This window comes from Sardina pilchardus, chromosome 11 (assembly GCF_963854185.1).
Source record: "Sardina pilchardus chromosome 11, fSarPil1.1, whole genome shotgun sequence".
Lineage (NCBI taxonomy): Eukaryota > Metazoa > Chordata > Actinopteri > Clupeiformes > Clupeidae > Sardina > Sardina pilchardus.
In genome coordinates this window covers 99616-115180 of record NC_085004.1, presented here as the reverse complement: position 1 = coordinate 115180, position 15565 = coordinate 99616, and the positions used below count along the sequence as shown (strand labels likewise).

Here is a 15565-nt window from a genome sequence, read left to right as displayed (position 1 = left end):
CTTTCTTGCATGCATGCTTGTTTCCTTGGAACAAGTACATCTTGGTGCTTCAATTGAAGTAATCTTTCATTGAACTGACTCAGTTGCTATGTCTACCAGAGAATTCAGCACAAGTTTCCATAGTGTAGTGGTTATCACGTTCGCCTCACACGCGAAAGGTCCCCAGTTCGAAACTGGGTGGAAACAAATTCTTATTTGGCAGGATGATGGATTGAGCTGAACAGTTCCCCCTGCCTTCAGCTAGGGTTTGTCTTGCCGAAACTAATCTAGTTGACCACTTCCTGCAGGGTGTTTCCATAGTGTAGTGGTTATCACGTTCGCCTAACACGCGAAAGGTCCCCAGTTCGAAACTGGGTGGAAACAAGTTCTTATTTGGCAGGATGTTGGATTGAGCTGAACAATTTATAGCGCCTTCAGCTAGGGTTTGTCTTGCCAAAAGTAATCTATGTGACCACTTCCTGCAGTGTGTTTCCATAGTGTAGTGGTTATCACGTTCGCCTCACACGCGAAAGGTCCCCAGTTCGAAACTGGGTGGAAACAAATTCTTATTTGGCAGAGTGATGGATTGAGCTGAACAATTCCGCGCGCCTTCAGCTAGGGTTTGTCTTGCCAAAAGTAATCTAGGTGACCGCTTCCTGCAGGGTGTTTCCGTTGTGTTCCATAGCTGAAGAATTCCACTTGTCTTCTGCTAGGGTTTACCTTGGCAAAAATAATCTAGGTGACCACCTCCTTCAGGATGTTTCCATAGTGTAGTGGTTATCACGTTCGCCTAACACGCGAAAGGTCCCCGTTCGAAACTGGGTGGAAACAAATTCTTATTTGACAGGACTTTGGATTGAGCTGAACAATTCCACGTCTTCTGCTAGGGGTTGTCTTGCCAAAAGTAATCTAGGTGACCACTTGCTGCAGGATGTTTCCATAGTGTAGTGGTTATCACGTTCGCTTTACACGCGAAAGGTCCCCAGTTCGAAACTGGGTGGAAACAATCTCTTTCTTGCATGCATGCTTGTTTCCTTGGAACAAGTACATCTTGGTGCTTCAATTGAAGTAATCTTTCATTGAACTGACTCAGTTGCTATGTCTACCAGAGAATTCAGCACAAGTTTCCATAGTGTAGTGGATTACGTTCGCCTCACACGCGAAAGGTCCCCAGTTCGAAACTGGGTGGAAACAAATTCTTATTTGGCAGGATGATGGATTGAGCTGAACAGTTCCGCGTGCCTTCAGCTAGGGTTTGTCTTGCCAAAACTAATCTAGTTGACCACTTCCTGCAGGGTGTTTCCATAGTGTAGTGGTTATCACGTTCGCCTAACACGCGAAAGGTCCCCAGTTCGAAACTGGGTGGAAACAAGTTCTTATTTGGCAGGATGTTGAATTGAGCTGAACAATTTATAGCGCCTTCAGCTAGGGTTTGTCTTGCCAAAAGTAATCTATGTGACCACTTCCTGCAGTTTGTTTCCATAGTGTAGTGGTTATCACGTTCGCCTAACACGCGAAAGGTCCCCAGTTCGAAACTGGGTGGAAACAAGTTCTTATTTGGCAGGATGTTGGATTGAGCTGAACAATTTATAGCGCCTTCAGCTAGGGTTTGTCTTGCCAAAAGTAATCTATGTGACCACTTCCTGCAGGGTGTTTCCATAGTGTAGTGGTTATCACGTTCGCCTTACACGCGAAAGGTCCCCAGTTCGAAACTGGGTGGAAACAAATTCTTATTTGGCAGAGTGATGGATTGAGCTGAACAATTCCGCGCGCCTTCAGCTAGGGTTTGTCTTGCCAAAAGTAATCTAGGTGACCGCTTCCTGCAGGGTGTTTCCGTTGTGTTCCATAGCTGAAGAATTCCACTTGTCTTCTGCTAGGGTTTACCTTGGCAAAAATAATCTAGGTGACCACCTCCTTCAGGGTGTTTCCATAGTGTAGTGGTTATCACATTCGCCTAACACGCGAAAGTTGTGTTCCATAGCTGAAGAATTCCACTTGTCTTCTGCTAGGGTTTACCTTGGCAAAAATAATCTAGGTGACCACCTCCTTCAGGGTGTTTCCATAGTGTAGTGGTTATCACGTTCGCCTAACACGCGAAAGGTCCCCAGTTCGAAACTGGGTGGAAACAAATTCTTATTTGGCAGGACTTTGGATTGAGCTGAAAAATTGCACATGTCTTCTGCTAGGGGTTGTCTTGCCAAAAGTAATCTAGGTGACCACTTGCTGCAGGATGTTTCCATAGTGTAGTGGTTATCACGTTCGCTTTACACGCGAAAGGTCCCCAGTTCGAAACTGGGTGGAAACAATCTCTTTCTTGCATGCATGCTTGTTTCCTTGGAACAAGTACATCTTGGTGCTTCAATTGAAGTAATCTTTCATTGAACTGACTCAGTTGCTATGTCTACCAGAGAATTCAGCACAAGTTTCCATAGTGTAGTGGTTATCACGTTCGCCTCACACGCGAAAGGTCCCCAGTTCGAAACTGGGTGGAAACAAATTCTTATTTGGCAGGATGATGGATTGAGCTGAACAGTTCCCCCTGCCTTCAGCTAGGGTTTGTCTTGCCGAAACTAATCTAGTTGACCACTTCCTGCAGGGTGTTTCCATAGTGTAGTGGTTATCACGTTCGCCTAACACGCGAAAGGTCCCCAGTTCGAAACTGGGTGGAAACAAGTTCTTATTTGGCAGGATGTTGGATTGAGCTGAACAATTTATAGCGCCTTCAGCTAGGGTTTGTCTTGCCAAAAGTAATCTATGTGACCACTTCCTGCAGTGTGTTTCCATAGTGTAGTGGTTATCACGTTCGCCTCACACGCGAAAGGTCCCCAGTTCGAAACTGGGTGGAAACAAATTCTTATTTGGCAGAGTGATGGATTGAGCTGAACAATTCCGCGCGCCTTCAGCTAGGGTTTGTCTTGCCAAAAGTAATCTAGGTGACCGCTTCCTGCAGGGTGTTTCCGTTGTGTTCCATAGCTGAAGAATTCCACTTGTCTTCTGCTAGGGTTTACCTTGGCAAAAATAATCTAGGTGACCACCTCCTTCGGGGTGTTTCCATAGTGTAGTGGTTATCACATTCGCCTAACACGCGAAAGTTGTGTTCCATAGCTGAAGAATTCCACTTGTCTTCTGCTAGGGTTTACCTTGGCAAAAATAATCTAGGTGACCACCTCCTTCAGGGTGTTTCCATAGTGTAGTGGTTATCACGTTCGCCTAACACGCGAAAGGTCCCCAGTTCGAAACAGTTGGAAACAAATTCTTATTTGGCAGGACTTTGGATTGAGCTGAAAAATTGCACATGTCTTCTGCTAGGGGTTGTCTTGCAAAAAGTAATCTAGGTGACCACTTGCTGCAGGATGTTTCCATAGTGTAGTGGTTATCACGTTCGCTTTACACGCGAAAGGTCCCCAGTTCGAAACTGGGTGGAAACAATCTCTTTCTTGCATGCATGCTTGTTTCCTTGGAACAAGTACATCTTGGTGCTTCAATTGAAGTAATCTTTCATTGAACTGACTCAGTTGCTATGTCTACCAGAGAATTCAGCACAAGTTTCCATAGTGTAGTGGTTATCACGTTCGCCTCACACGCGAAATGTCCCCAGTTCGAAACTGGGTGGAAACAAATTCTTATTTGGCAGGATGATGGATTGAGCTGAACAGTTCCCCGTGCCTTCAGCTAGGGTTTGTCTTGCCAAAACTAATCTAGTTGACCACTTCCTGCAGGGTGTTTCCATAGTGTAGTGGTTATCACGTTCGCCTAACACGCGAAAGGTCCCCAGTTCGAAACTGGGTGGAAACAAGTTCTTATTTGGCAGGATGTTGGATTGAGCTGAACAATTTATAGCGCCTTCAGCTAGGGTTTGTCTTGCCAAAAGTAATCTATGTGACCACTTCCTGCAGGGTGTTTCCATAGTGTAGTGGTTATCACGTTCGCCTCACACGCGAAAGGTCCCCAGTTCGAAACTGGGTGGAAACAAATTCTTATTTGGCAGAGTGATGGATTGAGCTGAACAATTCCGCGCGCCTTCAGCTAGGGTTTGTCTTGCCAAAAGTAATCTAGGTGACCGCTTCCTGCAGGGTGTTTCCGTTGTGTTCCATAGCTGAAGAATTCCACTTGTCTTCTGCTAGGGTTTACCTTGGCAAAAATAATCTAGGTGACCACCTCCTTCAGGGTGTTTCCATAGTGTAGTGGTTATCACATTCGCCTAACACGCGAAAGTTGTGTTCCATAGCTGAAGAATTCCACTTGTCTTCTGCTAGGGTTTACCTTGGCAAAAATAATCTAGGTGACCACCTCCTTCAGGGTGTTTCCATAGTGTAGTGGTTATCACGTTCGCCTAACTCGCGAAAGGTCCCCAGTTCGAAACTGGGTGGAAACAAATTCTTATTTGGCAGGACTTTGGATTGAGCTGAAAAATTGCACATGTCTTCTGCTAGGGGTTGTCTTGCCAAAAGTAATCTAGGTGACCACTTGCTGCAGGATGTTTCCATAGTGTAGTGGTTATCACGTTCGCTTTACACGCGAAAGGTCCCCAGTTCGAAACTGGGTGGAAACAATCTCTTTCTTGCATGCATGCTTGTTTCCTTGGAACAAGTACATCTTGGTGCTTCAATTGAAGTAATCTTTCATTGAACTGACTCAGTTGCTATGTCTACCAGAGAATTCAGCACAAGTTTCCATAGTGTAGTGGTTATCACGTTCGCCTCACACGCGAAATGTCCCCAGTTCGAAACTGGGTGGAAACAAATTCTTATTTGGCAGGATGATGGATTGAGCTGAACAGTTCCCCGTGCCTTCAGCTAGGGTTTGTCTTGCCAAAACTAATCTAGTTGACCACTTCCTGCAGGGTGTTTCCATAGTGTAGTGGTTATCACGTTCGCCTAACACGCGAAAGGTCCCCAGTTCGAAACTGGGTGGAAACAAGTTCTTATTTGGCAGGATGTTGGATTGAGCTGAACAATTTATAGCGCCTTCAGCTAGGGTTTGTCTTGCCAAAAGTAATCTATGTGACCACTTCCTGCAGGGTGTTTCCATAGTGTAGTGGTTATCACGTTCGCCTCACACGCGAAAGGTCCCCAGTTCGAAACTGGGTGGAAACAAATTCTTATTTGGCAGAGTGATGGATTGAGCTGAACAATTCCGCGCGCCTTCAGCTAGGGTTTGTCTTGCCAAAAGTAATCTAGGTGACCGCTTCCTGCAGGGTGTTTCCGTTGTGTTCCATAGCTGAAGAATTCCACTTGTCTTCTGCTAGGGTTTACCTTGGCAAAAATAATCTAGGTGACCACCTCCTTCAGGGTGTTTCCATAGTGTAGTGGTTATCACATTCGCCTAACACGCGAAAGTTGTGTTCCATAGCTGAAGAATTCCACTTGTCTTCTGCTAGGGTTTACCTTGGCAAAAATAATCTAGGTGACCACCTCCTTCAGGGTGTTTCCATAGTGTAGTGGTTATCACGTTCGCCTAACTCGCGAAAGGTCCCCAGTTCGAAACTGGGTGGAAACAAATTCTTATTTGGCAGGACTTTGGATTGAGCTGAAAAATTGCACATGTCTTCTGCTAGGGGTTGTCTTGCCAAAAGTAATCTAGGTGACCACTTGCTGCAGGATGTTTCCATAGTGTAGTGGTTATCACGTTCGCTTTACACGCGAAAGGTCCCCAGTTCGAAACTGGGTGGAAACAATCTCTTTCTTGCAAGCATGCTTGTTTCCTTGGAACAAGTACATCTTGGTGCTTCAATTGAAGTAATCTTTCATTGAACTGACTCAGTTGCTATGTCTACCAGAGAATTCAGCACAAGTTTCCATAGTGTAGTGGTTATCACGTTCGCCTCACACGCGAAAGGTCCCCAGTTCGAAACTGGGTGGAAACAAATTCTTATTTGGCAGGATGATGGATTGAGCTGAACAGTTCCCCGTGCCTTCAGCTAGGGTTTGTCTTGCCGAAACTAATCTAGTTGACCACTTCCTGCAGGGTGTTTCCATAGTGTAGTGGTTATCACGTTCGCCTAACACGCGAAAGGTCCCCAGTTCGAAACTGGGTGGAAACAAGTTCTTATTTGGCAGGATGTTGGATTGAGCTGAACAATTTATAGCGCCTTCAGCTAGGGTTTGTCTTGCCAAAAGTAATCTATGTGACCACTTCCTGCAGTGTGTTTCCATAGTGTAGTGGTTATCACGTTCGCCTCACACGCGAAAGGTCCCCAGTTCGAAACTGGGTGGAAACAAATTCTTATTTGGCAGAGTGATGGATTGAGCTGAACAATTCCGCGCGCCTTCAGCTAGGGTTTGTCTTGCCAAAAGTAATCTAGGTGACCGCTTCCTGCAGGGTGTTTCCGTTGTGTTCCATAGCTGAAGAATTCCACTTGTCTTCTGCTAGGGTTTACCTTGGCAAAAATAATCTAGGTGACCACCTCCTTCAGGATGTTTCCATAGTGTAGTGGTTATCACGTTCGCCTAACACGCGAAAGGTCCCCGTTCGAAACTGGGTGGAAACAAATTCTTATTTGACAGGACTTTGGATTGAGCTGAACAATTCCACGTCTTCTGCTAGGGGTTGTCTTGCCAAAAGTAATCTAGGTGACCACTTGCTGCAGGATGTTTCCATAGTGTAGTGGTTATCACGTTCGCTTTACACGCGAAAGGTCCCCAGTTCGAAACTGGGTGGAAACAATCTCTTTCTTGCATGCATGCTTGTTTCCTTGGAACAAGTACATCTTGGTGCTTCAATTGAAGTAATCTTTCATTGAACTGACTCAGTTGCTATGTCTACCAGAGAATTCAGCACAAGTTTCCATAGTGTAGTGGATTACGTTCGCCTCACACGCGAAAGGTCCCCAGTTCGAAACTGGGTGGAAACAAATTCTTATTTGGCAGGATGATGGATTGAGCTGAACAGTTCCGCGTGCCTTCAGCTAGGGTTTGTCTTGCCAAAACTAATCTAGTTGACCACTTCCTGCAGGGTGTTTCCATAGTGTAGTGGTTATCACGTTCGCCTAACACGCGAAAGGTCCCCAGTTCGAAACTGGGTGGAAACAAGTTCTTATTTGGCAGGATGTTGGATTGAGCTGAACAATTTATAGCGCCTTCAGCTAGGGTTTGTCTTGCCAAAAGTAATCTATGTGACCACTTCCTGCAGTTTGTTTCCATAGTGTAGTGGTTATCACGTTCGCCTCACACGCGAAAGGTCCCCAGTTCGAAACTGGGTGGAAACAAATTCTTATTTGGCAGAGTGATGGATTGAGCTGAACAATTCCGCGCGCCTTCAGCTAGGGTTTGTCTTGCCAAAAGTAATCTAGGTGACCGCTTCCTGCAGGGTTTTTCCGTTGTGTTCCATAGCTGAAGAATTCCACTTGTCTTCTGCTAGGGTTTACCTTGGCAAAAATAATCTAGGTGACCACCTCCTTCAGGATGTTTCCATAGTGTAGTGGTTATCACGTTCGCCTAACACGCGAAAGGTCCCCAGTTCGAAACTGGGTGGAAACAAATTCTTATTTGACAGGACTTTGGATTGAGCTGAACAATTCCACATGTCTTCTGCTAGGGGTTGTCTTGCCAAAAGTAATCTAGGTGACCACTTGCTGCAGGATGTTTCCATAGTGTAGTGGTTATCACGTTCGCTTTACACGCGAAAGGTCCCCAGTTCGAAACTGGGTGGAAACAATCTCTTTCTTGCATGCATGCTTGTTTCCTTGGAACAAGTACATCTTGGTGCTTCAATTGAAGTAATCTTTCATTGAACTGACTCAGTTGCTATGTCTACCAGAGAATTCAGCACAAGTTTCCATAGTGTAGTGGTTATCACGTTCGCCTCACAAGCGAAAGGTCCCCAGTTCGAAACTGGGTGGAAACAAATTCTTATTTGGCAGGATGATGGATTGAGCTGAACAGTTCCGCGTGCCTTCAGCTAGGGTTTGTCTTGCCAAAACTAATCTAGGTGACCACTTCCTGCAGGGTGTTTCCATAGTGTAGTGGTTATCACGTTCGCCTAACACGCGAAAGGTCTCCAGTTCGAAACTGGGTGGAAACAAGTTCTTATTTGGCAGGATGTTGGATTGAGCTGAACAATTTATAGCGCCTTCAGCTAGGGTTTGTCTTGCCAAAAGTAATCTATGTGACCACTTCCTGCAGGGTGTTTCCATAGTGTAGTGGTTATCACGTTCGCCTCACACGCGAAAGGTCCCCAGTTCGAAACTGGGTGGAAACAAATTCTTATTTGGCAGAGTGATGGATTGAGCTGAACAATTCCGCGCGCCTTCAGCTAGGGTTTGTCTTGCCAAAAGTAATCTAGGTGACCGCTTCCTGCAGGGTGTTTCCGTTGTGTTCCATAGCTGAAGAATTCCACTTGTCTTCTGCTAGGGTTTACCTTGGCAAAAATAATCTAGGTGACCACCTCCTTCAGGGTGTTTCCATAGTGTAGTGGTTATCACGTTCGCCTAACACGCGAAAGTTGTGTTCCATAGCTGAAGAATTCCACTTGTCTTCTGCTAGGGTTTACCTTGGCAAAAATAATCTAGGTGACCACCTCCTTCAGGGTGTTTCCATAGTGTAGTGGTTATCACGTTCGCCTAACACGCGAAAGGTCCCCAGTTCGAAACTGGGTGGAAACAAATTCTTATTTGGCAGGACTTTGGATTGAGCTGAAAAATTGCACATGTCTTCTGCTAGGGGTTGTCTTGCCAAAAGTAATCTAGGTGACCACTTGCTGCAGGATGTTTCCATAGTGTAGTGGTTATCACGTTCGCTTTACACGCGAAAGGTCCCCAGTTCGAAACTGGGTGGAAACAATCTCTTTCTTGCATGCATGCTTGTTTCCTTGGAACAAGTACATCTTGGTGCTTCAATTGAAGTAATCTTTCATTGAACTGACTCAGTTGCTATGTCTACCAGAGAATTCAGCACAAGTTTCCATAGTGTAGTGGTTATCACGTTCGCCTCACACGCGAAAGGTCCCCAGTTCGAAACTGGGTGGAAACAAATTCTTATTTGGCAGGATGATGGATTGAGCTGAACAGTTCCGCGTGCCTTCAGCTAGGGTTTGTCTTGCCAAAACTAATCTAGTTGACCACTTCCTGCAGGGTGTTTCCATAGTGTAGTGGTTATCACGTTCGCCTAACACGCGAAAGGTCCCCAGTTCGAAACTGGGTGGAAACAAGTTCTTATTTGGCAGGATGTTGGATTGAGCTGAACAATTTATAGCGCCTTCAGCTAGGGTTTGTCTTGCCAAAAGTAATCTATGTGACCACTTCCTGCAGTGTGTTTCCATAGTGTAGTGGTTATCACGTTCGCCTCACACGCGAAAGTTCCCCAGTTCGAAACTGGGTGAAAACAAATTCTTATTTGGCAGAGTGATGGATTGAGCTGAACAATTCCGCGCGCCTTCAGCTAGGGTTTGTCTTGCCAAAAGTAATCTAGGTGACCGCTTCCTGCAGGGTGTTTCCGTTGTGTTCCATAGCTGAAGAATTCCACTTGTCTTCTGCTAGGGTTTACCTTGGCAAAAATAATCTAGGTGACCACCTCCTTCAGGATGTTTCCATAGTGTAGTGGTTATCACGTTCGCCTAACACGCGAAAGGTCCCCAGTTCGAAACTGGGTGGAAACAAATTCTTATTTGACAGGACTTTGGATTGAGCTGAACAATTCCACATGTCTTCTGCTAGGGGTTGTCTTGCCAAAAGTAATCTAGGTGACCACTTGCTGCAGGATGTTTCCATAGTGTAGTGGTTATCACGTTCGCTTTACACGCGAAAGGTCCCCAGTTCGAAACTGGGTGGAAACAATCTCTTTCTTGCATGCATGCTTGTTTCCTTGGAACAAGTACATCTTGGTGTTTCAATTGAAGTAATCTTTCATTGAACTGACTCAGTTGCTATGTCTACCAGAGAATTCAGCACAAGTTTCCATAGTGTAGTGGTTATCACGTTCGCCTCACACGCGAAAGGTCCCCAGTTCGAAACTGGGTGGAAACAAATTCTTATTTGGCAGGATGATGGATTGAGCTGAACAGTTCCGCGTGCCTTCAGCTAGGGTTTGTCTTGCCAAAACTAATCTAGGTGACCACTTCCTGCAGGGTGTTTCCATAGTGTAGTGGTTATCACGTTCGCCTAACATGCGAAAGGTCCCCAGTTCGAAACTGGGTGGAAACAAGTTCTTATTTGGCAGGATGTTGGATTGAGCTGAACAATTTATAGCGCCTTCAGCTAGGGTTTGTCTTGCCAAAAGTAATCTATGTGACCACTTCCTGCAGGGTGTTTCCATAGTGTAGTGGTTATCACGTTCGCCTCACACGCGAAAGGTCCCCAGTTCGAAACTGGATGGAAACAAATTCTTATTTGGCAGAGTGATGGATTGAGCTGAACAATTCCGCGCGCCTTCAGCTAGGGTTTGTCTTGCCAAAAGTAATCTAGGTGACCGCTTCCTGCAGGGTGTTTCCGTTGTGTTCCATAGCTGAAGAATTCCACTTGTCTTCTGCTAGGGTTTACCTTGGCAAAAATAATCTAGGTGACCACCTCCTTCAGGGTGTTTCCATAGTGTAGTGGTTATCACGTTCGCCTAACACGCGAAAGTTGTGTTCCATAGCTGAAGAATTCCACTTGTCTTCTGCTAGGGTTTACCTTGGCAAAAATAATCTAGGTGACCACCTCCTTCAGGGTGTTTCCATAGTGTAGTGGTTATCACGTTCGCCTAACACGCGAAAGGTCCCCAGTTCGAAACTGGGTGGAAACAAATTCTTATTTGGCAGGACTTTGGATTGAGCTGAAAAATTGCACATGTCTTCTGCTAGGGGTTGTCTTGCCAAAAGTAATCTAGGTGACCACTTGCTGCAGGATGTTTCCATAGTGTAGTGGTTATCACGTTCGCTTTACACGCGAAAGGTCCCCAGTTCGAAACTGGGTGGAAACAATCTCTTTCTTGCATGCATGCTTGTTTCCTTGGAACAAGTACATCTTGGTGCTTCAATTGAAGTAATCTTTCATTGAACTGACTCAGTTGCTATGTCTACCAGAGAATTCAGCACAAGTTTCCATAGTGTAGTGGTTATCACGTTCGCCTCACACGCGAAAGGTCCCCAGTTCGAAACTGGGTGGAAACAAATTCTTATTTGGCAGGATGATGGATTGAGCTGAACAGTTCCGCGTGCCTTCAGCTAGGGTTTGTCTTGCCAAAACTAATCTAGTTGACCACTTCCTGCAGGGTGTTTCCATAGTGTAGTGGTTATCACGTTCGCCTAACACGCGAAAGGTCCCCAGTTCGAAACTGGGTGGAAACAAGTTCTTATTTGGCAGGATGTTGGATTGAGCTGAACAATTTATAGCGCCTTCAGCTAGGGTTTGTCTTGCCAAAAGTAATCTATGTGACCACTTCCTGCAGTTTGTTTCCATAGTGTAGTGGTTATCACGTTCGCCTCACACGCGAAAGTTCCCCAGTTCGAAACTGGGTGGAAACAAATTCTTATTTGGCAGAGTGATGGATTGAGCTGAACAATTCCGCGCGCCTTCAGCTAGGGTTTGTCTTGCCAAAAGTAATCTAGGTGACCGCTTCCTGCAGGGTGTTTCCGTTGTGTTCCATAGCTGAAGAATTCCACTTGTCTTCTGCTAGGGTTTACCTTGGCAAAAATAATCTAGGTGACCACCTCCTTCAGGATGTTTCCATAGTGTAGTGGTTATCACGTTCGCCTAACACGCGAAAGGTCCCCAGTTCGAAACTGGGTGGAAACAAATTCTTATTTGACAGGACTTTGGATTGAGCTGAACAATTCCACATGTCTTCTGCTAGGGGTTGTCTTGCCAAAAGTAATCTAGGTGACCACTTGCTGCAGGATGTTTCCATAGTGTAGTGGTTATCACGTTCGCTTTACACGCGAAAGGTCCCCAGTTCGAAACTGGGTGGAAACAATCTCTTTCTTGCATGCATGCTTGTTTCCTTGGAACAAGTACATCTTGGTGTTTCAATTGAAGTAATCTTTCATTGAACTGACTCAGTTGCTATGTCTACCAGAGAATTCAGCACAAGTTTCCATAGTGTAGTGGTTATCACGTTCGCCTCACACGCGAAAGGTCCCCAGTTCGAAACTGGGTGGAAACAAATTCTTATTTGGCAGGATGATGGATTGAGCTGAACAGTTCCGCGTGCCTTCAGCTAGGGTTTGTCTTGCCAAAACTAATCTAGGTGACCACTTCCTGCAGGGTGTTTCCATAGTGTAGTGGTTATCACGTTCGCCTAACACGCGAAAGGTCCCCAGTTCGAAACTGGGTGGAAACAAGTTCTTATTTGGCAGGATGTTGGATTGAGCTGAACAATTTATAGCGCCTTCAGCTAGGGTTTGTCTTGCCAAAAGTAATCTATGTGACCACTTCCTGCAGGGTGTTTCCATAGTGTAGTGGTTATCACGTTCGCCTCACACGCGAAAGGTCCCCAGTTCGAAACTGGATGGAAACAAATTCTTATTTGGCAGAGTGATGGATTGAGCTGAACAATTCCGCGCGCCTTCAGCTAGGGTTTGTCTTGCCAAAAGTAATCTAGGTGACCGCTTCCTGCAGGGTGTTTCCGTTGTGTTCCATAGCTGAAGAATTCCACTTGTCTTCTGCTAGGGTTTACCTTGGCAAAAATAATCTAGGTGACCACCTCCTTCAGGGTGTTTCCATAGTGTAGTGGTTATCACGTTCGCCTAACACGCGAAAGTTGTGTTCCATAGCTGAAGAATTCCACTTGTCTTCTGCTAGGGTTTACCTTGGCAAAAATAATCTAGGTGACCACCTCCTTCAGGGTGTTTCCATAGTGTAGTGGTTATCACGTTCGCCTAACACGCGAAAGGTCCCCAGTTCGAAACTGGGTGGAAACAAATTCTTATTTGGCAGGACTTTGGATTGAGCTGAAAAATTGCACATGTCTTCTGCTAGGGGTTGTCTTGCCAAAAGTAATCTAGGTGACCACTTGCTGCAGGATGTTTCCATAGTGTAGTGGTTATCACGTTCGCTTTACACGCGAAAGGTCCCCAGTTCGAAACTGGGTGGAAACAATCTCTTTCTTGCATGCATGCTTGTTTCCTTGGAACAAGTACATCTTGGTGCTTCACTTGAAGTAATCTTTCATTGAACTGACTCAGTTGCTATGTCTACCAGAGAATTCAGCACAAGTTTCCATAGTGTAGTGGTTATCACGTTCGCCTCACACGCGAAAGGTCCCCAGTTCGAAACTGGGTGGAAACAAATTCTTATTTGGCAGGATGATGGATTGAGCTGAACAGTTCCGCGTGCCTTCAGCTAGGGTTTGTCTTGCCAAAACTAATCTAGTTGACCACTTCATGCAGGGTGTTTCCATAGTGTAGTGGTTATCACGTTCGCCTAACACGCGAAAGGTCCCCAGTTCGAAACTGGGTGGAAACAAGTTCTTATTTGGCAGGATGTTGGATTGAGCTGAACAATTTATAGCGCCTTCAGCTAGGGTTTGTCTTGCCAAAAGTAATCTATGTGACCACTTCCTGCAGTGTGTTTCCATAGTGTAGTGGTTATCACGTTCGCCTCACACGCGAAAGGTCCCCAGTTCGAAACTGGGTGGAAACAAATTCTTGTTTGGCAGAGTGATGGATTGAGCTGAACAATTCCGCGCGCCTTCAGCTAGGGTTTGTCTTGCCAAAAGTAATCTAGGTGACCGCTTCCTGCAGGGTGTTTCCGTTGTGTTCCATAGCTGAAGAATTCCACTTGTCTTCTGCTAGGGTTTACCTTGGCAAAAATAATCTAGGTGACCACCTCCTTCAGGATGTTTCCATAGTGTAGTGGTTATCCCGTTCGCCTAACACGCGAAAGGTCCCCAGTTCGAAACTGGGTGGAAACAAATTCTTATTTGACAGGACTTTGGATTGAGCTGAACAATTCCACATGTCTTCTGCTAGGGGTTGTCTTGCCAAAAGTAATCTAGGTGACCACTTGCTGCAGGATGTTTCCATAGTGTAGTGGTTATCACGTTCGCTTTACACGCGAAAGGTCCCCAGTTCGAAACTGGGTGGAAACAATCTCTTTCTTGCATGCATGCTTGTTTCCTTGGAACAAGTACATCTTGGTGCTTCAATTGAAGTAGTCTTTCATTGAACTGACTCAGTTGCTATGTCTACCAGAGAATTCAGCACAAGTTTCCATAGTGTAGTGGTTATCACGTTCGCCTCACACGCGAAAGGTCCCCAGTTCGAAACTGGGTGGAAACAAATTCTTATTTGGCAGGATGATGGATTGAGCTGAACAGTTCCGCGTGCCTTCAGCTAGGGTTTGTCTTGCCAAAACTAATCTAGGTGACCACTTCCTGCAGGGTGTTTCCATAGTGTAGTGGTTATCACGTTCGCCCAACACGCGAAAGGTCCCCAGTTCGAAACTGGATGGAAACAAGTTCTTATTTGGCAGGATGTTGGATTGAGCTGAACAATTTATAGCGCCTTCAGCTAGGGTTTGTCTTGCCAAAAGTAATCTATGTGACCACTTCCTGCAGGGTGTTTCCATAGTGTAGTGGTTATCACGTTCGCCTCACACGCGAAAGGTCCCCAGTTCGAAACTGGGTGGAAACAAATTCTTATTTGGCAGAGTGATGGATTGAGCTGAACAATTCTGCGCGCCTTCAGCTAGGGTTTGTCTTGCCAAAAGTAATCTAGGTGACCGCTTCCTGCAGGGTGTTTCCGTTGTGTTCCATAGCTGAAGAATTCCACTTGTCTTCTGCTAGGGTTTACCTTGGCAAAAATAATCTAGGTGACCACCTCCTTCAGGGTGTTTCCATAGTGTAGTGGTTATCACGTTCGCCTAACACGCGAAAGTTGTGTTCCATAGCTGAAGAATTCCACTTGTCTTCTGCTAGGGTTTACCTTGGCAAAAATAATCTAGGTGACCACCTCCTTCAGGATGTTTCCATAGTGTAGTGGTTATCACGTTCGCCTAACACGCGAAAGGTCCCCAGTTCGAAACTGGGTGGAAACAAATTCTTATTTGACAGGACTTTGGATTGAGCTGAACAATTCCACATGTCTTCTGCTAGGGGTTGTCTTGCCAAAAGTAATCTAGGTGACCACTTGCTGCAGGATGTTTCCATAGTGTAGTGGTTATCACGTTCGCTTTACACGCGAAAGGTCCCCAGTTCGAAACTGGGTGGAAACAATCTCTTTCTTGCATGCATGCTTGTTTCCTTGGAACAAGTACATCTTGGTGCTTCAATTGAAGTAATCTTTCATTGAACTGACTCAGTTGCTATGTCTACCAGAGAATTCAGCACAAGTTTCCATAGTGTAGTGGTTATCACGTTCGCCTCACACGCGAAAGGTCCCCAGTTCGAAACTGGGTGGAAACAAATTCTTATTTGGCAGGATGATGGATTGAGCTGAACAGTTCCGCGTGCCTTCAGCTAGGGTTTGTCTTGCCAAAACTAATCTAGGTGACCACTTCCTGCAGGGTGTTTCCATAGTGTAGTGGTTATCACGTTCGCCTAACACGCGAAAGGTCCCCAGTTCGAAACTGGGTGGAAACAAGTTCTTATTTGGCAGGATGTTGGATTGAGCTGAACAATTTATAGCGCCTTCAGCTAGGGTTTGTCTTGCCAAAAGTAATCTATGTGACCAC

The 15565-nt window shown here is 45.6% G+C and overlaps 72 non-coding genes across 72 annotated transcripts; all 72 read left to right on the top strand.

Annotated features, from left to right (window-relative positions):
- Window positions 1-113: 113 nt before the first annotated feature.
- On the top strand, window positions 114-186 carry trnav-cac (transfer RNA valine (anticodon CAC)). Its single transcript has one exon. It is a non-coding gene; the product is annotated as a tRNA-Val (tRNA).
- A 104-nt stretch (window positions 187-290) lies between these two features.
- Window positions 291-363, top strand: trnav-aac (transfer RNA valine (anticodon AAC)). The gene has a single exon. It is a non-coding gene; the product is annotated as a tRNA-Val (tRNA).
- A 104-nt stretch (window positions 364-467) lies between these two features.
- On the top strand, window positions 468-540 carry trnav-cac (transfer RNA valine (anticodon CAC)). The gene has a single exon. It is a non-coding gene; the product is annotated as a tRNA-Val (tRNA).
- Window positions 541-738: 198 nt separating this feature from the next.
- On the top strand, window positions 739-810 carry trnav-aac (transfer RNA valine (anticodon AAC)). Its single transcript has one exon. It is a non-coding gene; the product is annotated as a tRNA-Val (tRNA).
- Window positions 811-912: 102 nt separating this feature from the next.
- On the top strand, window positions 913-985 carry trnav-uac (transfer RNA valine (anticodon UAC)). The gene has a single exon. It is a non-coding gene; the product is annotated as a tRNA-Val (tRNA).
- A 117-nt stretch (window positions 986-1102) lies between these two features.
- trnav-cac (transfer RNA valine (anticodon CAC)) lies at window positions 1103-1173 on the top strand. Its single transcript has one exon. It is a non-coding gene; the product is annotated as a tRNA-Val (tRNA).
- A 104-nt stretch (window positions 1174-1277) lies between these two features.
- trnav-aac (transfer RNA valine (anticodon AAC)) lies at window positions 1278-1350 on the top strand. The gene has a single exon. It is a non-coding gene; the product is annotated as a tRNA-Val (tRNA).
- Window positions 1351-1454: 104 nt separating this feature from the next.
- Window positions 1455-1527, top strand: trnav-aac (transfer RNA valine (anticodon AAC)). The gene has a single exon. It is a non-coding gene; the product is annotated as a tRNA-Val (tRNA).
- Window positions 1528-1631: 104 nt separating this feature from the next.
- Window positions 1632-1704, top strand: trnav-uac (transfer RNA valine (anticodon UAC)). The gene has a single exon. It is a non-coding gene; the product is annotated as a tRNA-Val (tRNA).
- Window positions 1705-2034: 330 nt separating this feature from the next.
- Window positions 2035-2107, top strand: trnav-aac (transfer RNA valine (anticodon AAC)). The gene has a single exon. It is a non-coding gene; the product is annotated as a tRNA-Val (tRNA).
- Window positions 2108-2211: 104 nt separating this feature from the next.
- Window positions 2212-2284, top strand: trnav-uac (transfer RNA valine (anticodon UAC)). Its single transcript has one exon. It is a non-coding gene; the product is annotated as a tRNA-Val (tRNA).
- A 117-nt stretch (window positions 2285-2401) lies between these two features.
- On the top strand, window positions 2402-2474 carry trnav-cac (transfer RNA valine (anticodon CAC)). Its single transcript has one exon. It is a non-coding gene; the product is annotated as a tRNA-Val (tRNA).
- Window positions 2475-2578: 104 nt separating this feature from the next.
- Window positions 2579-2651, top strand: trnav-aac (transfer RNA valine (anticodon AAC)). The gene has a single exon. It is a non-coding gene; the product is annotated as a tRNA-Val (tRNA).
- Window positions 2652-2755: 104 nt separating this feature from the next.
- On the top strand, window positions 2756-2828 carry trnav-cac (transfer RNA valine (anticodon CAC)). The gene has a single exon. It is a non-coding gene; the product is annotated as a tRNA-Val (tRNA).
- Window positions 2829-3334: 506 nt separating this feature from the next.
- On the top strand, window positions 3335-3407 carry trnav-uac (transfer RNA valine (anticodon UAC)). Its single transcript has one exon. It is a non-coding gene; the product is annotated as a tRNA-Val (tRNA).
- Window positions 3408-3524: 117 nt separating this feature from the next.
- On the top strand, window positions 3525-3597 carry trnav-cac (transfer RNA valine (anticodon CAC)). Its single transcript has one exon. It is a non-coding gene; the product is annotated as a tRNA-Val (tRNA).
- Window positions 3598-3701: 104 nt separating this feature from the next.
- Window positions 3702-3774, top strand: trnav-aac (transfer RNA valine (anticodon AAC)). Its single transcript has one exon. It is a non-coding gene; the product is annotated as a tRNA-Val (tRNA).
- Window positions 3775-3878: 104 nt separating this feature from the next.
- trnav-cac (transfer RNA valine (anticodon CAC)) lies at window positions 3879-3951 on the top strand. The gene has a single exon. It is a non-coding gene; the product is annotated as a tRNA-Val (tRNA).
- Window positions 3952-4281: 330 nt separating this feature from the next.
- On the top strand, window positions 4282-4354 carry trnav-aac (transfer RNA valine (anticodon AAC)). The gene has a single exon. It is a non-coding gene; the product is annotated as a tRNA-Val (tRNA).
- A 104-nt stretch (window positions 4355-4458) lies between these two features.
- trnav-uac (transfer RNA valine (anticodon UAC)) lies at window positions 4459-4531 on the top strand. Its single transcript has one exon. It is a non-coding gene; the product is annotated as a tRNA-Val (tRNA).
- A 117-nt stretch (window positions 4532-4648) lies between these two features.
- On the top strand, window positions 4649-4721 carry trnav-cac (transfer RNA valine (anticodon CAC)). The gene has a single exon. It is a non-coding gene; the product is annotated as a tRNA-Val (tRNA).
- Window positions 4722-4825: 104 nt separating this feature from the next.
- On the top strand, window positions 4826-4898 carry trnav-aac (transfer RNA valine (anticodon AAC)). The gene has a single exon. It is a non-coding gene; the product is annotated as a tRNA-Val (tRNA).
- A 104-nt stretch (window positions 4899-5002) lies between these two features.
- Window positions 5003-5075, top strand: trnav-cac (transfer RNA valine (anticodon CAC)). Its single transcript has one exon. It is a non-coding gene; the product is annotated as a tRNA-Val (tRNA).
- A 330-nt stretch (window positions 5076-5405) lies between these two features.
- On the top strand, window positions 5406-5478 carry trnav-aac (transfer RNA valine (anticodon AAC)). The gene has a single exon. It is a non-coding gene; the product is annotated as a tRNA-Val (tRNA).
- Window positions 5479-5582: 104 nt separating this feature from the next.
- Window positions 5583-5655, top strand: trnav-uac (transfer RNA valine (anticodon UAC)). The gene has a single exon. It is a non-coding gene; the product is annotated as a tRNA-Val (tRNA).
- Window positions 5656-5772: 117 nt separating this feature from the next.
- On the top strand, window positions 5773-5845 carry trnav-cac (transfer RNA valine (anticodon CAC)). Its single transcript has one exon. It is a non-coding gene; the product is annotated as a tRNA-Val (tRNA).
- A 104-nt stretch (window positions 5846-5949) lies between these two features.
- Window positions 5950-6022, top strand: trnav-aac (transfer RNA valine (anticodon AAC)). Its single transcript has one exon. It is a non-coding gene; the product is annotated as a tRNA-Val (tRNA).
- Window positions 6023-6126: 104 nt separating this feature from the next.
- On the top strand, window positions 6127-6199 carry trnav-cac (transfer RNA valine (anticodon CAC)). Its single transcript has one exon. It is a non-coding gene; the product is annotated as a tRNA-Val (tRNA).
- A 198-nt stretch (window positions 6200-6397) lies between these two features.
- trnav-aac (transfer RNA valine (anticodon AAC)) lies at window positions 6398-6469 on the top strand. Its single transcript has one exon. It is a non-coding gene; the product is annotated as a tRNA-Val (tRNA).
- Window positions 6470-6571: 102 nt separating this feature from the next.
- On the top strand, window positions 6572-6644 carry trnav-uac (transfer RNA valine (anticodon UAC)). The gene has a single exon. It is a non-coding gene; the product is annotated as a tRNA-Val (tRNA).
- A 117-nt stretch (window positions 6645-6761) lies between these two features.
- On the top strand, window positions 6762-6832 carry trnav-cac (transfer RNA valine (anticodon CAC)). The gene has a single exon. It is a non-coding gene; the product is annotated as a tRNA-Val (tRNA).
- Window positions 6833-6936: 104 nt separating this feature from the next.
- Window positions 6937-7009, top strand: trnav-aac (transfer RNA valine (anticodon AAC)). The gene has a single exon. It is a non-coding gene; the product is annotated as a tRNA-Val (tRNA).
- Window positions 7010-7113: 104 nt separating this feature from the next.
- trnav-cac (transfer RNA valine (anticodon CAC)) lies at window positions 7114-7186 on the top strand. Its single transcript has one exon. It is a non-coding gene; the product is annotated as a tRNA-Val (tRNA).
- A 198-nt stretch (window positions 7187-7384) lies between these two features.
- Window positions 7385-7457, top strand: trnav-aac (transfer RNA valine (anticodon AAC)). Its single transcript has one exon. It is a non-coding gene; the product is annotated as a tRNA-Val (tRNA).
- A 104-nt stretch (window positions 7458-7561) lies between these two features.
- On the top strand, window positions 7562-7634 carry trnav-uac (transfer RNA valine (anticodon UAC)). The gene has a single exon. It is a non-coding gene; the product is annotated as a tRNA-Val (tRNA).
- A 117-nt stretch (window positions 7635-7751) lies between these two features.
- Window positions 7752-7824, top strand: trnav-cac (transfer RNA valine (anticodon CAC)). The gene has a single exon. It is a non-coding gene; the product is annotated as a tRNA-Val (tRNA).
- Window positions 7825-7928: 104 nt separating this feature from the next.
- trnav-aac (transfer RNA valine (anticodon AAC)) lies at window positions 7929-8001 on the top strand. Its single transcript has one exon. It is a non-coding gene; the product is annotated as a tRNA-Val (tRNA).
- Window positions 8002-8105: 104 nt separating this feature from the next.
- Window positions 8106-8178, top strand: trnav-cac (transfer RNA valine (anticodon CAC)). The gene has a single exon. It is a non-coding gene; the product is annotated as a tRNA-Val (tRNA).
- Window positions 8179-8508: 330 nt separating this feature from the next.
- On the top strand, window positions 8509-8581 carry trnav-aac (transfer RNA valine (anticodon AAC)). The gene has a single exon. It is a non-coding gene; the product is annotated as a tRNA-Val (tRNA).
- Window positions 8582-8685: 104 nt separating this feature from the next.
- On the top strand, window positions 8686-8758 carry trnav-uac (transfer RNA valine (anticodon UAC)). Its single transcript has one exon. It is a non-coding gene; the product is annotated as a tRNA-Val (tRNA).
- A 117-nt stretch (window positions 8759-8875) lies between these two features.
- trnav-cac (transfer RNA valine (anticodon CAC)) lies at window positions 8876-8948 on the top strand. The gene has a single exon. It is a non-coding gene; the product is annotated as a tRNA-Val (tRNA).
- Window positions 8949-9052: 104 nt separating this feature from the next.
- Window positions 9053-9125, top strand: trnav-aac (transfer RNA valine (anticodon AAC)). Its single transcript has one exon. It is a non-coding gene; the product is annotated as a tRNA-Val (tRNA).
- A 104-nt stretch (window positions 9126-9229) lies between these two features.
- trnav-cac (transfer RNA valine (anticodon CAC)) lies at window positions 9230-9302 on the top strand. Its single transcript has one exon. It is a non-coding gene; the product is annotated as a tRNA-Val (tRNA).
- A 198-nt stretch (window positions 9303-9500) lies between these two features.
- On the top strand, window positions 9501-9573 carry trnav-aac (transfer RNA valine (anticodon AAC)). Its single transcript has one exon. It is a non-coding gene; the product is annotated as a tRNA-Val (tRNA).
- Window positions 9574-9677: 104 nt separating this feature from the next.
- Window positions 9678-9750, top strand: trnav-uac (transfer RNA valine (anticodon UAC)). Its single transcript has one exon. It is a non-coding gene; the product is annotated as a tRNA-Val (tRNA).
- Window positions 9751-9867: 117 nt separating this feature from the next.
- On the top strand, window positions 9868-9940 carry trnav-cac (transfer RNA valine (anticodon CAC)). Its single transcript has one exon. It is a non-coding gene; the product is annotated as a tRNA-Val (tRNA).
- A 104-nt stretch (window positions 9941-10044) lies between these two features.
- trnav-aac (transfer RNA valine (anticodon AAC)) lies at window positions 10045-10117 on the top strand. Its single transcript has one exon. It is a non-coding gene; the product is annotated as a tRNA-Val (tRNA).
- A 104-nt stretch (window positions 10118-10221) lies between these two features.
- On the top strand, window positions 10222-10294 carry trnav-cac (transfer RNA valine (anticodon CAC)). The gene has a single exon. It is a non-coding gene; the product is annotated as a tRNA-Val (tRNA).
- A 330-nt stretch (window positions 10295-10624) lies between these two features.
- On the top strand, window positions 10625-10697 carry trnav-aac (transfer RNA valine (anticodon AAC)). The gene has a single exon. It is a non-coding gene; the product is annotated as a tRNA-Val (tRNA).
- Window positions 10698-10801: 104 nt separating this feature from the next.
- On the top strand, window positions 10802-10874 carry trnav-uac (transfer RNA valine (anticodon UAC)). The gene has a single exon. It is a non-coding gene; the product is annotated as a tRNA-Val (tRNA).
- A 117-nt stretch (window positions 10875-10991) lies between these two features.
- On the top strand, window positions 10992-11064 carry trnav-cac (transfer RNA valine (anticodon CAC)). Its single transcript has one exon. It is a non-coding gene; the product is annotated as a tRNA-Val (tRNA).
- A 104-nt stretch (window positions 11065-11168) lies between these two features.
- On the top strand, window positions 11169-11241 carry trnav-aac (transfer RNA valine (anticodon AAC)). Its single transcript has one exon. It is a non-coding gene; the product is annotated as a tRNA-Val (tRNA).
- Window positions 11242-11345: 104 nt separating this feature from the next.
- Window positions 11346-11418, top strand: trnav-cac (transfer RNA valine (anticodon CAC)). The gene has a single exon. It is a non-coding gene; the product is annotated as a tRNA-Val (tRNA).
- A 198-nt stretch (window positions 11419-11616) lies between these two features.
- On the top strand, window positions 11617-11689 carry trnav-aac (transfer RNA valine (anticodon AAC)). Its single transcript has one exon. It is a non-coding gene; the product is annotated as a tRNA-Val (tRNA).
- Window positions 11690-11793: 104 nt separating this feature from the next.
- Window positions 11794-11866, top strand: trnav-uac (transfer RNA valine (anticodon UAC)). The gene has a single exon. It is a non-coding gene; the product is annotated as a tRNA-Val (tRNA).
- A 117-nt stretch (window positions 11867-11983) lies between these two features.
- trnav-cac (transfer RNA valine (anticodon CAC)) lies at window positions 11984-12056 on the top strand. Its single transcript has one exon. It is a non-coding gene; the product is annotated as a tRNA-Val (tRNA).
- A 104-nt stretch (window positions 12057-12160) lies between these two features.
- trnav-aac (transfer RNA valine (anticodon AAC)) lies at window positions 12161-12233 on the top strand. The gene has a single exon. It is a non-coding gene; the product is annotated as a tRNA-Val (tRNA).
- Window positions 12234-12337: 104 nt separating this feature from the next.
- trnav-cac (transfer RNA valine (anticodon CAC)) lies at window positions 12338-12410 on the top strand. Its single transcript has one exon. It is a non-coding gene; the product is annotated as a tRNA-Val (tRNA).
- A 330-nt stretch (window positions 12411-12740) lies between these two features.
- trnav-aac (transfer RNA valine (anticodon AAC)) lies at window positions 12741-12813 on the top strand. The gene has a single exon. It is a non-coding gene; the product is annotated as a tRNA-Val (tRNA).
- A 104-nt stretch (window positions 12814-12917) lies between these two features.
- On the top strand, window positions 12918-12990 carry trnav-uac (transfer RNA valine (anticodon UAC)). The gene has a single exon. It is a non-coding gene; the product is annotated as a tRNA-Val (tRNA).
- A 117-nt stretch (window positions 12991-13107) lies between these two features.
- Window positions 13108-13180, top strand: trnav-cac (transfer RNA valine (anticodon CAC)). The gene has a single exon. It is a non-coding gene; the product is annotated as a tRNA-Val (tRNA).
- Window positions 13181-13284: 104 nt separating this feature from the next.
- On the top strand, window positions 13285-13357 carry trnav-aac (transfer RNA valine (anticodon AAC)). Its single transcript has one exon. It is a non-coding gene; the product is annotated as a tRNA-Val (tRNA).
- A 104-nt stretch (window positions 13358-13461) lies between these two features.
- trnav-cac (transfer RNA valine (anticodon CAC)) lies at window positions 13462-13534 on the top strand. Its single transcript has one exon. It is a non-coding gene; the product is annotated as a tRNA-Val (tRNA).
- A 198-nt stretch (window positions 13535-13732) lies between these two features.
- On the top strand, window positions 13733-13805 carry trnav-aac (transfer RNA valine (anticodon AAC)). The gene has a single exon. It is a non-coding gene; the product is annotated as a tRNA-Val (tRNA).
- A 104-nt stretch (window positions 13806-13909) lies between these two features.
- On the top strand, window positions 13910-13982 carry trnav-uac (transfer RNA valine (anticodon UAC)). The gene has a single exon. It is a non-coding gene; the product is annotated as a tRNA-Val (tRNA).
- A 117-nt stretch (window positions 13983-14099) lies between these two features.
- Window positions 14100-14172, top strand: trnav-cac (transfer RNA valine (anticodon CAC)). The gene has a single exon. It is a non-coding gene; the product is annotated as a tRNA-Val (tRNA).
- A 104-nt stretch (window positions 14173-14276) lies between these two features.
- Window positions 14277-14349, top strand: trnav-aac (transfer RNA valine (anticodon AAC)). The gene has a single exon. It is a non-coding gene; the product is annotated as a tRNA-Val (tRNA).
- A 104-nt stretch (window positions 14350-14453) lies between these two features.
- trnav-cac (transfer RNA valine (anticodon CAC)) lies at window positions 14454-14526 on the top strand. Its single transcript has one exon. It is a non-coding gene; the product is annotated as a tRNA-Val (tRNA).
- A 330-nt stretch (window positions 14527-14856) lies between these two features.
- Window positions 14857-14929, top strand: trnav-aac (transfer RNA valine (anticodon AAC)). The gene has a single exon. It is a non-coding gene; the product is annotated as a tRNA-Val (tRNA).
- A 104-nt stretch (window positions 14930-15033) lies between these two features.
- On the top strand, window positions 15034-15106 carry trnav-uac (transfer RNA valine (anticodon UAC)). The gene has a single exon. It is a non-coding gene; the product is annotated as a tRNA-Val (tRNA).
- Window positions 15107-15223: 117 nt separating this feature from the next.
- On the top strand, window positions 15224-15296 carry trnav-cac (transfer RNA valine (anticodon CAC)). Its single transcript has one exon. It is a non-coding gene; the product is annotated as a tRNA-Val (tRNA).
- Window positions 15297-15400: 104 nt separating this feature from the next.
- Window positions 15401-15473, top strand: trnav-aac (transfer RNA valine (anticodon AAC)). The gene has a single exon. It is a non-coding gene; the product is annotated as a tRNA-Val (tRNA).
- Window positions 15474-15565: the final 92 nt, after the last annotated feature.